Raw genomic sequence first — 12315 nt, 5'->3', positions numbered from 1 at the left:
GCAGCTTTTCCAGTGGCTACGTAGTAAAACTACGTTACCCGTTCGGCCACACATCCCTTTGATTCTACCGATCAGAGCGTGCGATTGAACACACAATGTATCATTATGTTTAACAAAGCGTGTTGCTTTCCCTAAATCTAATTTAGACATTCATTTGTAAAGTGAAAATAATAATAGATTACATTTACTGTACGCTTTTCTAAGTGCTCAAAGCGCGTCTCTTATGATAACGTGGAGTGAGATCACTCAAAGGTTAAGGTACAGGATGGACAACACACACACACACACACACACACACACACACACACACACACACAATGGAATTTGTACTCTGCATTTTTCCCATCCTGGCTCCTCGTGCTCCTCCACGGGCTGGCGAGGAGCGGTGGGCAGCTGCAGCGACACGCCCCGGCGGGGACCGACTTCTTCCAACCGCCGCTGGTCAGACGACGATGCTTCTGCATGTTTTTTTAGTGGGCGTCCACGTTGATGTTATATGGAGGAAAGCCCGGGGGAGCACGGGGAGAACATGCAAACTCCACACAGAAAGGCCCTTTTCACCAGATAGCCCAACTGGGCACTATAAGGCACCGAAGGCATGGGGAGGAGACACACACCCCCCCCCCCCAGTGCCAACAGCGTCCCAGGTGAGAATTGAACCTGCAGGGCCTTCTTGCTGTGAGGTGAGAGTGTGAGGCACCACCATGCCCCAACGTTAATATTATTAATATTATCAAATCATATTAGGTGTTAATGATATTTAGGACAAACTACAAGTAAAGATTGTGAGAGCCGATCTTGGGCGGTAAAGCGATTGTATTTGTAGCCTCTGAGGGGTGCGAAGACAATTTGACGTTCCTTTCTTCACGCAATTTATTTTCAACGGATAAGAGAAACTATGGCATGCAGTGTACAGTACAATTGGATCCTTTTTGTTCAACCAAAAAGTGAGAATGCCTCCTTCTCTCTGGAAAGAGTTCTAACACAAGCTAGAAAAAAACAGAAAAAAAAAAAAACAGGCCACTCATATCGAGACATCTGCTCATGCATAATTCCTGCTTATTGAGGAATTGGCAGTTCTGTGATGATGAGAAAATTCTCTGGAGTTTTAAATTCGCCATCAGCGCTTATCACAAATAAACATGGCGGGTACAGTCGCTGCAGTGGAGCGGAATATCACTCTGTGTTTCTGGATTTGACGTTCAATGTTGTCGCTCAGATCGTAGCCTATTTGCTGTGCTCTGTGACTGGTATCCTAATCAGCACGACATTATCCGTGTTGTCCAACTTACTGTACTTAGTCTTCATTTATTTGCTATATTATTCGCTGTTGGTTTTTGTCATTGTTTATTGCAATTACTCATTTGTTATCATCTCCAGTACTCAGCGTCTTACTCTGTCCTAATTCTCTGCAGCTGCAATGAGCCAATTTCCCCATGGGTCATTAAGGTTTCATCCAATCAGCAAGTCCCCTTTTTTCAAGACATACATTTAAACTTCATCATCATGTTGGGGACTGGAACAGGAACACCCTCAAAGAACCCTGGTGGTCCCCCCACTCCCCGGACCTCACGTTGAGCACTGCTGCGGCACAACAACACATGTACTTCTGAAGCCACATGTTTCTGTTGCTGATCAGCGGTTTGGTTCTGCACACAACAAGCCTGCGCACAATGCTGTGTGTCTGCTCTCTGGATACACCAGTCACTTTGAATATACTATAGGACATCGCAGCGAAAAGTTAAAGAACTTTTGCCCGTAAGGTCAGAGGTTTGAGTTCTTGTGCTCGCGAAGAAAGCCTAAGTTGGGGAAGCGAATGACACGCACTCGCACTCGCACTGAGCAAGGCACATTACATCCTTCGACGTTAACCTACAGTTACGGCCCCAGACTCTTGGTGTTGGCAAAAGGAACACAAAAGGAACACTCTGCCCATTTTCAACCAGTATCATTAGAACATCAGTAGTATATCAGAAAACTGTAAACGGTTTTGAAGTCTGTCATTTAATTTGACAGTTATTGAGTGTTAAAGTGTGGACCAGTGACATGACTGGTCCACACTAACTCAAATTAATAACTCATTAACTCAAATCAACTCTCAATAACTGTCAAACTAGATGAATGATGAATAGTTTGACAGTTATTGAGAGTTGATTTGAGTCACTCAATAACTGTCAAATTAAATGACAGACTTCAAAAACGTTTACAGTTTTCTGATATACTACTGATGTTCTAATGATACAAAGCTGGTTGAAAATGGGCGGAGTGTTCCTTGAAGAGTTGCATAAAACTGCATGTTAACAAGGTAATCACAGATGATTGAGAAGCCGCCCACCCAACTCGAAATGGCAACCTGACACTTACAGGGCAGAAATCTGGGTTTAAACTAACCGTCTCTAAACCTCTACCAGACCCCCCCTCCTCGCATCGACCGAGACGTCTGTATCAGATTGACTGAAGGGGGTCAAAACAACACGCGAGCGAGCATACCATGAGATGCCCTCTGACCTGCCACCTAAGGATGGAGCCTTGGCTTCTGTTTGTGTACAGGAACTCTTAGACCCACCCGAGGTTAAATGAGGTCTGTGTGTGGGCCGTCTGCCTGCTCTAAGCACATCACGGCCTGCAAATATAATCCGAGCAGCCTGGCCTGCCGTGACAGCCAAGCAGCCTGAAAGAGAGCACTGTGGGAAAGAGCATCTGCCAGAGGACTATAGAGTCCTCAAGGCAAGGGACTAGGGTTGTCAAAAGTATCGATGGTATCGAAAAAATCAATACAAAAAAATTCAAACGGGTACAATACTCATTTGCAATAGGTATCGGTAAGTATCGATGCGAAAACATACTACTGATTTCTGCCTCCCTGTCATTGGTGGGTGTCTTTTGCGTCAACAAGCTCAAAGTGTTCTGATAGGCTGATGACTAGAGCAGGTGTACCGTAAATTCCGGACTATAAGCCGCGGCTTTTTCCCTGTTTTTTGGCCCCTGCGGCTTATATAACGGTGCGGCTTATCTATGGATTTTTTCAGCAAACGGCCACTCGGTGACCTCCAAAATCGATGGATTTTACAGGTTACACAGCTTCATCTGCACATTTTATGTGCATTGCTTTGCTGCTTGTTTTTTCGATTATTTTTTTGTAAAGCACCTTGAATTGCCTTTGTGTATGAAAGGTGCTATATAAATAAAATTTGACTTGACTTGACTTGACATCATTTGGCGGAAATCAACCGGCATCACGGTGAACATGGCGCTCAGCTAGACAGCTGCTACACCAGACCAAACAATATGTTTTAGCGATCTGATCTAAAATGAATAAGGTGACCAGAACCAACTGAATAACTTTAAAGAGTGGGGCGAATGTCTGCTGGAAGAAGCACAAGACTGAAAACCAGTAAGCAGAAAGAAAAGAGACGAAGCAATCACCGCCATGAATGAGGAAATGACTCACCTGCTGGAGGCTGGAGATACACGGCTTGGGCTTAACTTTTACTCCGTGAAACACTATCGATTAAGTCCGACATCGCTCAGAGGTTTTGAGCAGCTTGAAAACAAGTTTGAAAACGTGCAGAAGTCCATCCACTCACTCACTAAAGAAAATAAGGCAACCGTGGACAGAGTTTCTAATGCTTTGGCGTACTGTACCCAGCGAGACTCGTCATAACCATTGATGGACAGCGGCGGAACAAGAGCTCAAAGTGAAACTGCCGAATATCTTTTGAGTTGGACTGGTCAATAGTACTGTGAGTAACTAAAATAAAAAAATAAAAAACGGAATTCTCTCTTCTTTAGCACTCTTTCTAACTATAAATCCACTTCTGTTTTAATTTCCTCTCTTGCCCTCTTTTCACCACACCGCGGACACTGTGTGCACTGTAAAAAAAAACACAGGTGGTGTTGTGTTATGTTGTTTTGTTGAAATGTTAATAAATGGGAGTTTCCTCAAACAGCCATCTCTTTCCCGACAATCCCCTCTGTGCACGAACCCTTACATATGGTAATTAAACATTAAAACACAATTAAAAAAAAAAAAAAAAAAAAAAACATTAAAACACCTGCGGCTTATAGTCCGGTGCGGCTTATATATGTAACAAACAGGCAATTTTGCTGCTGCGGCTTATACTCCGGTGCGCCTTATAGTCCGGAATTTACGGTAATCTGCTGTGTAAGTGCAAAGATTTTAATGAGTTCATCATCAGGTCTAGATTATGGAGAAACGTACGACGTCTGTCTGTTCATCTGTCTTCGTTTATTTTTTATGCCTCTTGATGTGTTGTCATCCCCCCCTCCCCCCTCTCCGTGGTATATCGAAAATGCTATCGAGTATCGATATTTTCCTGGGTACCGCTATCCAAGTAGACATTCTAGTATCGTGACATCCCTACAAGGGACATGCCTCTCTTTCACAGTTTTTGCATCACACTGAGAATAAACTGAACTAGGATCTGTGCTTTTTGAAGGCCCTGATCCCAAGCAAGAGTGGCAACCAGTGGTCTATACTGTATATAGTATAGTATAGTATATACTATATAGTATATTCAAAACGAAGGCAGGATTATCCCAACACTTTTTCAACAGTTGTGCACCTGCAACATCAAGGAAGACTCAACTTGATGGCTTCAGGTCTGCTGCATATCTCGCCCGGGCCCGGAAACAAAATGATCCTATAGGCTCGACCCTCCTCCACAATTTATGATTATTAATTACCAGAGGACTACGTTGTCAAAACAAAAGCGTGGTGATCCTACTTTGATTCTAGGCCTATATGACTCTAACTCAATGAGATTAACCATGTAATGTCCAAGAGATTAAATTAGATTTGAGGCATTCCGCTGACGTTCTCATCCACAGCAATTTACAATGAGTGAGGACATAGGTGTTCAGTGTCTAGCTCGAGGACACAGGATAGAATATGACTGTTGTGCGGACCAAACCTGTAGCCTTTCCTTTATGGCAGTGGCTCTCACACTTTTGTTGGGCTTCAGTTATGGGAATGTCACTGTATAATCACTAGTAACCTCGCTGCTGCTGGGACTCAACCAAAGCTGCACAGGTTGAATATTGTACAAGAGAGATGGAGTTACTGCAGCGATCGCTTTAGCCCACACAAGTCACTTCTGAATGATTGCAGTGGTAATTGCCTCAGGCCACAACCCAACAAGTTCGTTAATAATGACTCACTCAAACGTCTCAAACCTTCTCAAAGTGCCAAGAAGAAGAAGAAGAACGATAAAGAGAAGCAGAAGGCAGAGAGGCTGTATCATATTAGTAACATTATCAATATTGATTTTCTTCCATGCTATGCAGCGTTGAGGGCCCTATCTCCATACACCCACAAGCTTGTTACTGTGAAAGTGCCGATGCCTTCTGAAAGACACGACTGACTCATGTACGGTGCTAGTCATCTTCAAGGCTAGATGTTAGGAGAAAACGCCTCGTTCTGCAAAGAAATCCCCCAGAGTCCATCCTCTTTTAAATAGAAAAGACATATGTTAGGATATAGTGAAGTACTTGTGACAGAGAAATGAGCACGAGAGAATTTGAACCACTTATTACGAAGCCTATCATTATAAATCCCCCTTATGGACAATAAGCATGTAATGACGACTCGCTCTGTGAAGATGCCTCAAACAGTTTGTAGACACACTATATATACTGTGCTTTATGGACTCGGGTCATTCAGTCACAAGACGTAGAGGGGTTTCCATGATGGGGTGGTGCATTTTCTAAACACTGATTTTCTTGTTTGGATTTACACCAACTGCAACATATCTACTCTGTCCTAACATTGCGTTGTTTAAAGTAGGAGGTGAGCAAAGGGTCGCCCAGCTCATCTGTTGGACCAGCAGAGCCACCAGAAGACTCATCTCATCAAATTCCCCCAAGGCAAATATTGGACTTATTCATCTTCTGTGCAGACACTTGTAGTCACGCCGTCGTCGGGCTCCTGCCAACTCTCAAGGAACATATGGAGACCTTGTATACAGACGCTCCGCCAAGCCCGGGCAAAAATACATATTTATGTTCTCTTGTTACCATAGTGACATTATAGTCCTGGGGGGAGATAGCAGCAGGCTCACGTGCAGCAGTCTCTGGATGCAACCACATTCAGGAGCAAGTCATCTCTAAAAGCCTCACAATTTGACATCAATCATTAAGCAATGTTTGTATCAGACATCATGTATGTATGACTGCCCCAATCTGCAGAGACATGACATTTACCAATAGCCTACAATGATAAGGTGATTAGATAACCAATTTAGAAACAGCTTGTGTGTTCTAGGATACTGGGAGGGGGGGGGGGGGGGGCTGAAAGCTGACCAGTATGTCATTAAGGTAATTTTGTACTATTATCTATTTTATACTAACCTGTGCCCTTTCCCTGTTTTTTAGACTTATGTATTTTATTGTGTGTTTTTTTTTTATTTTTTTTTTACTCTGAATGGCCTTTGTATCCACCTGCCCAGGGACTCCAGATGGAAAGTAGCCTATGGCTAAATCTGTTACAAAGCATCTCTTCCCCTATGGGGTTTAATGTTTTTTTTTTGTATATGTCCCTGCCAAATAAACTAATAAAAAAAAAAAAAAGAAAAAAAAAAGTGGGAAGCTCATATCAGAGGTGTTTGGTATATTGTCTAGTTAAAACATATGGTTTGGGTACAGTGTCACATGAGCTACTGCTTCTGCTCAGCTCATCCACATCATAACAGTGACTGTGGCTGCTACAGTATGTGGGCGGAGAGAGAACAAGATGTGTGAGAAAGTGGGCGTGCTTTGGTACACTGCACCACTGAAGAACACTGATGGAAAAGCAGAGAGGAGAACAGGAGAAGGCTGACTGTGGCTCTGGTCATTCTTTATGGTGCACACACTCAAATCCCCCACTCCTCTGCAATTGACTCAAATCCCTCCATCACGAGGTATAAGTGAGTGCAGCTACACAAATCCCATCCGATGGAGAAAGAGGGCAAAGGGACTGATGTACAGAGAGATGCCAGTGAGTTCAAGTACCGCAGGCATCGGGGTATCACGCCATGCACGGTCTGTGACATATGAAGATGTAAACACACGGGCAAGACATGAAACCGTCGCTAAGCCTTCCAGGTAGTTGGTGGAAGCGTCCACCGTGACAGCTTGCAGGCAGACATTATGTTGAGCAAAATGGGGGGCCAAAATCGAATCAGTGCCTGGGTACATCTGGTCAACATTAGCATTGAGTTCTCCGGGGTCAGTGGGTGAGGACTGTTCACACAGAGCCTGTGGGAGGAGTGTGCCAGCAGCTAATTGGATGAGGGGAAATTGTACCCAAAAACAGTTTTGCGTTTTAGTCCGCTCTCATTTTGACCCGCGCGGCGGTACGTCCCGCGCGGCGGTACGTCCCGCCAAACCACACATCGCTGCAGGTTGCCAGAAAGTTAATGCAAAACGCCAGCAAATTCCACTAATTCGTCAATGGAGGTGTTACAGCCACGCCAATCAATGGTGCTTATCTATAAATGAGCAAACAGAAGAGCAGCTTAATCTTTCCTGCTCCCACATCACCGCCAAGTCGAAATTAATTCAGCTCTCCAGCTGGGCTTTGAGTCTGTGCCACTGCAGCAAAGCACCACTCCTCCGTTCAGATCAAGAGGCGCTCTTTCTCTTTAGCTACCAATGAGAGACACCCGTCGAACTTCGTCCAGACTTTAACCAATGAGACTCATCGAGCTTTGCCCAGACTTTAACCAATGAGACACCTGTCGAGCTTTGGCCAGACTTTAACCAATGACACTCATCGAGCTTTGCCCAGACTTTAACCAATGAGACACTCGTCGAGCTTTGCCCAGACTTTAACCAATGAGACACCTGTCGAGCTTTGCCCAGAGTTTAACCAATGAGACACTGGTCGAGCTTTGCCCAGACTTTAACCAATGAGACACTGGTCGAGCTTTGCCCAGACTTTAACCAATGAGACACTGGTCGAGCTTTACCCAGACTTTAACCAATGAGACACTGATCGAGCTTTGCCCAGACTTTAACCAATGAGACACTTGTCGAGCTTTGCCCAGACTTTAACCAATGAGACACTGGTCGAGCTTTGCCCAGACTTTAACCAATGAGACACTCGTCGAGCTTTGCCCACACTTTAACCAATGAGACACTGGTCGAGCTTTGCCCAGACTTTAACCAATGAGACACTGGTCGAGCTTTGCCCAGACTTTAACCAATGACACTCATCAAGCTTTGCCCAGACTTTAAACAATGAGACACTCGTCGAGCTTTGCCCAGACTTTAACCAATGACACTCATCGAGCTTTGCCCAGACTTTAACCAATGACACTCGTCGAGCTTTGCCCAGACTTTAACCAATGACACTGGTCGAGCTTTGCCCAGACTTTAACCAATGAGACACTCATCGAGCTTTGCCCAGACTTTACTCAATGACACTCATCGAGCTTTGCCCAGACTTTAACCAATGAGACACTCATCGAGCTTTGCCCAGACTTTACTCAATGACACTCATCGAGCTTTGCCCAGACTTTAAACAATGAGACACTCATCGAGCTTTGCCCAGACTTTACTCAATGACACTCATCGAGCTTTGCCCAGACTTTAACCAATGAGACACTGGTCGAGCTTTGCCCAGACTTTAACCAATGAGACACTCGTCAAGCTTTGCCCAGACTTTAACCAATGAGACACTGGTTGAGCTTTGCCCAGACTTTAACCAATGACACTCATTGAGCTTTGCCCAGACTTTAACCAATGACACTCATCAAGCTTTGCCCAGACTTTAACCAATGACACTGGTCGAGCTTTGCCCAGACTTTAACCAATGAGACACTCGTCGAGCTTTGCCCAGACTTTAACCAATGAGACACTGGTCGAGCTTTGCCCAGACTTTAACCAATGAGACACTCATCGAGCTTTGCCCAGACTTTAACCAATGATACACTCGTCGAGCTTTGCCCAGACTTTAACCAATGACACTCATCGAGCTTTGCCCAGACTTTAACCAATGAGACACTCATCGAGCTTTGCCCAGACTTTAACCAATGACACTCATCAAGCTTTGCCCAGACTTTACTCAATGAGACACTCGTCGAGCTTTGCCCAGACTTTAACCAATGAGACACTCGTCGAGCTTTGCCCAGACTTTAACCAATGAGACACTGGTCGAGCTTTGCCCAGACTTTAACCAATGAGACACTGGTCGAGCTTTGCCCAGACTTTAACCAATGAGACACTCGTCGAGCTTTGCCCACACTTTAACCAATGAGACACTGGTCGAGCTTTGCCCAGACTTTAACCAATGAGACTCGTCGAGCTTTGCCCAGACTTTAACCAATGACACTCATCGAGCTTTGCCCAGACTTTAACCAATGAGACACTGGTCGAGCTTTGCCCAGACTTTACTCAATGAGACACTCGTCGAGCTTTGCCCAGACTTTAACCAATGAGACACTCGTCAAGCTTTGCCCAGACTTTAACCAATGAGACACTCGTCGAGCTTTGCCCAGACTTTAACCAATGAGACACTGGTCGAGCTTTGCCAAGACTTTAACCAATGAGACACTGGTCGAGCTTTGCCAAGACTTTAACCAATGAGACACTGGTCGAGCTTTGCCCAGACTTTAACCAATGAGACACTGGTCGAGCTTTGCCCAGACTTTAACCAATGAGACACTGGTCGAGCTTTGCCCAGACTTTAACCAATGACACTCGTCGAGCTTTGCCCAGACTTTAACCAATGACACTGGTCGAGCTTTGCCCAGACTTTAACCAATGACACTCATCGAGCTTTGCCCAGACTTTAACCAATGAGACACTGGTCGAGCTTTGCCCAGACTTTAACCAATGAGACACTGGTCGAGCTTTGCCCAGACTTTAACCAATGAGACACTCATCGAGCTTTGGCCAGACTTTAACCAATGACACTCATCGAGCTTTGCCCAGACTTTAACCAATGAGACACTCGTCGAGCTTTGCCCAGACTTTAACCAATGAGACACCTGTCAAGCTTTGCCCAGAGTTTAACCAATGAGACACTGGTCGAGCTTTGCCCAGACTTTAACCAATGAGACACTGGTCGAGCTTTGCCCAGACTTTAACCAATGAGACACTGATCGAGCTTTGCCCAGACTTTAACCAATGAGACACTTGTCGAGCTTTGCCCAGACTTTAACCAATGAGACACTGGTCGAGCTTTGCCCAGACTTTAACCAATGAGACACTGGTCGAGCTTTGCCCAGACTTTAACCAATGAGACACTGGTCGAGCTTTGCCCAGACTTTAACCAATGAGACACTGGTCGAGCTTTGCCCAGACTTTAACCAATGACACTCATCGAGCTTTGCCCAGACTTTAACCAATGAGACACTCGTCGAGCTTCGCCCAGACTTTAACCAATGAGACACTCGTCAAGCTTTGCCCAGACTTTAACCAATGAGACACTGGTCGAGCTTTGCCCAGACTTTAACCAATGAGACACTGGTCGAGCTTTGCCCAGACTTTAACCAATGAGACACTCATCGAGCTTTGCCCAGACTTTAACCAATGAGACACTGGTCGAGCTTTGCCCAGACTTTAACCAATGAGACACTGGTCGAGCTTTGCCCAGACTTTAACCAATGAGACACTGGTCGAGCTTTGCCCAGACTTTAACCAATGAGACACTCGTCGAGCTTTGCCCAGACTTTAACCAATGAGACACTGGTCGAGCTTTGCTCAGACTTTAACCAATGAGACACTGGTTGAGCTTTGCCCAGACTTTAACCAATGAGACACTGGTTGAGCTTTGCCCAGACTTTAAACAATGAGACACTGGTTGAGCTTTGCCCAGACTTTAAACAATGAGACACTCGTCGAGCTTTGCCCAGACTTTAACCAATGACACTCATCGAGCTTTGCCCAGACTTTAACCAATGACACTCGTCGAGCTTTGCCCAGACTTTAACCAATGACACTGGTCAAGCTTTGCCCAGACTTTAACCAATGAGACACTGGTCGAGCTTTGCCCAGACTTTAACCAATGAGACACTGGTCGAGCTTTGCCCAGACTTTAACCAATGAGACACTGGTCGAGCTTTGCCCAGACTTTAACCAATGAGACACTGGTCGAGCTTTGCCCAGACTTTAACCAATGAGACACTGGTCGAGCTTTGCCCAGACTTTAACCAATGAGACACTGGTCGAGCTTTGCCCAGACTTTAACCAATGAGACACTCATCGAGCTTTGCCCAGACTTTAACCAATGAGACACTCGTCGAGCTTTGCTCAGACTTTAACCAATGAGACACTGGTCGAGCTTTGCCCAGACTTTAACCAATGAGACACTGGTCGAGCTTTGCTCAGACTTTAACCAATGAGACACTGGTCGAGCTTTGCCCAGACTTTAACCAATGAGACACTGGTCGAGCTTTGCCCAGACTTTAACCAATGAGACACTGGTCGAGCTTTGCCCAGACTTTCATTGGAGTGGAATTTGCCTGTGCGAGTTTTGAGGATCTGACAGCCGGAGAAACACAATAGGCTCAACATCTGCTCCAAGTCCAACCGCCGATGCTGCCAACTTGCCATGTGTACAGTTCTGCGTTGAGGGGGATTCAGCCGAGCTGTTCAAAGACATCGTTTCATGTGTCTCCCCCCGCCCTTCAACCCCCACACCACCTAATACGTGAGCCAGGTCAAAGGTCAGATTTGCCTCGCCCATGTACACACAGTACACACAAGAGGAATAAGGGGAGGAAAGAATTGATTCGCGGCATCATATCAAGGAAGGTTGTGCAGCTGATTGAGGCCATGAACTGTGGGGCCATTGTGTGGGCCGTGCCCTTCCAATATCCAACCCCCCCCCCTCCCTACCTCTCTCTCTCTCTCTCTCTCACTCCATCACTACTGCCTCTCTCTTTCATCTCTCCTCTCTGGGTGGGTAAGGAGCAGACCTGGCTGCCACTGTGCACAGTTTTCCACTGAAAGAGCCATTCAGCCAGCCAGAGGGACCTGGCCTCACCTCCTCCACTGCTTCCTGTCCTCTGCCAACACGCTTTCAACACAAACAGTCTCAAGGTAAACACCCGCTCGGCTCACACATACACACACACGTAGCACGCACGCGCACGCACACACACACACACACACGTACGCACACGCACACACACACACGGGTGCATACTGAAAAAAAAGTATTAGAACTGACACCAACAGTTGGACTGGGTCAGAGCCAGGGTCAGAAATGAATGGCATGAGGACTGTGCGAGTGCAGAACGAACACCATCAGATACAATAAAAAGACATATTTTCTCTCCTAAAAAGAAATCTGTTTTCTTCTCAAAA

The 12315-nt window shown here is 45.6% G+C and overlaps 1 protein-coding gene across 1 annotated transcript in view; it reads right to left on the bottom strand.

Moving 5' to 3' along the window:
- The window catches only part of cspg4 (chondroitin sulfate proteoglycan 4), a 98463-nt gene that overhangs the window by 85859 nt on the left and 289 nt on the right, over positions 1-12315 (bottom strand). The gene's annotated exons all lie outside the window — the stretch shown is intronic.

This window comes from Poromitra crassiceps (assembly GCF_964638095.1).
Source record: "Poromitra crassiceps genome assembly, chromosome: 30".
Lineage (NCBI taxonomy): Eukaryota > Metazoa > Chordata > Actinopteri > Beryciformes > Melamphaidae > Poromitra > Poromitra crassiceps.
Note: the sequence above shows the minus strand (reverse complement) of the source record. Positions and strands in the feature narration are given on the sequence as shown.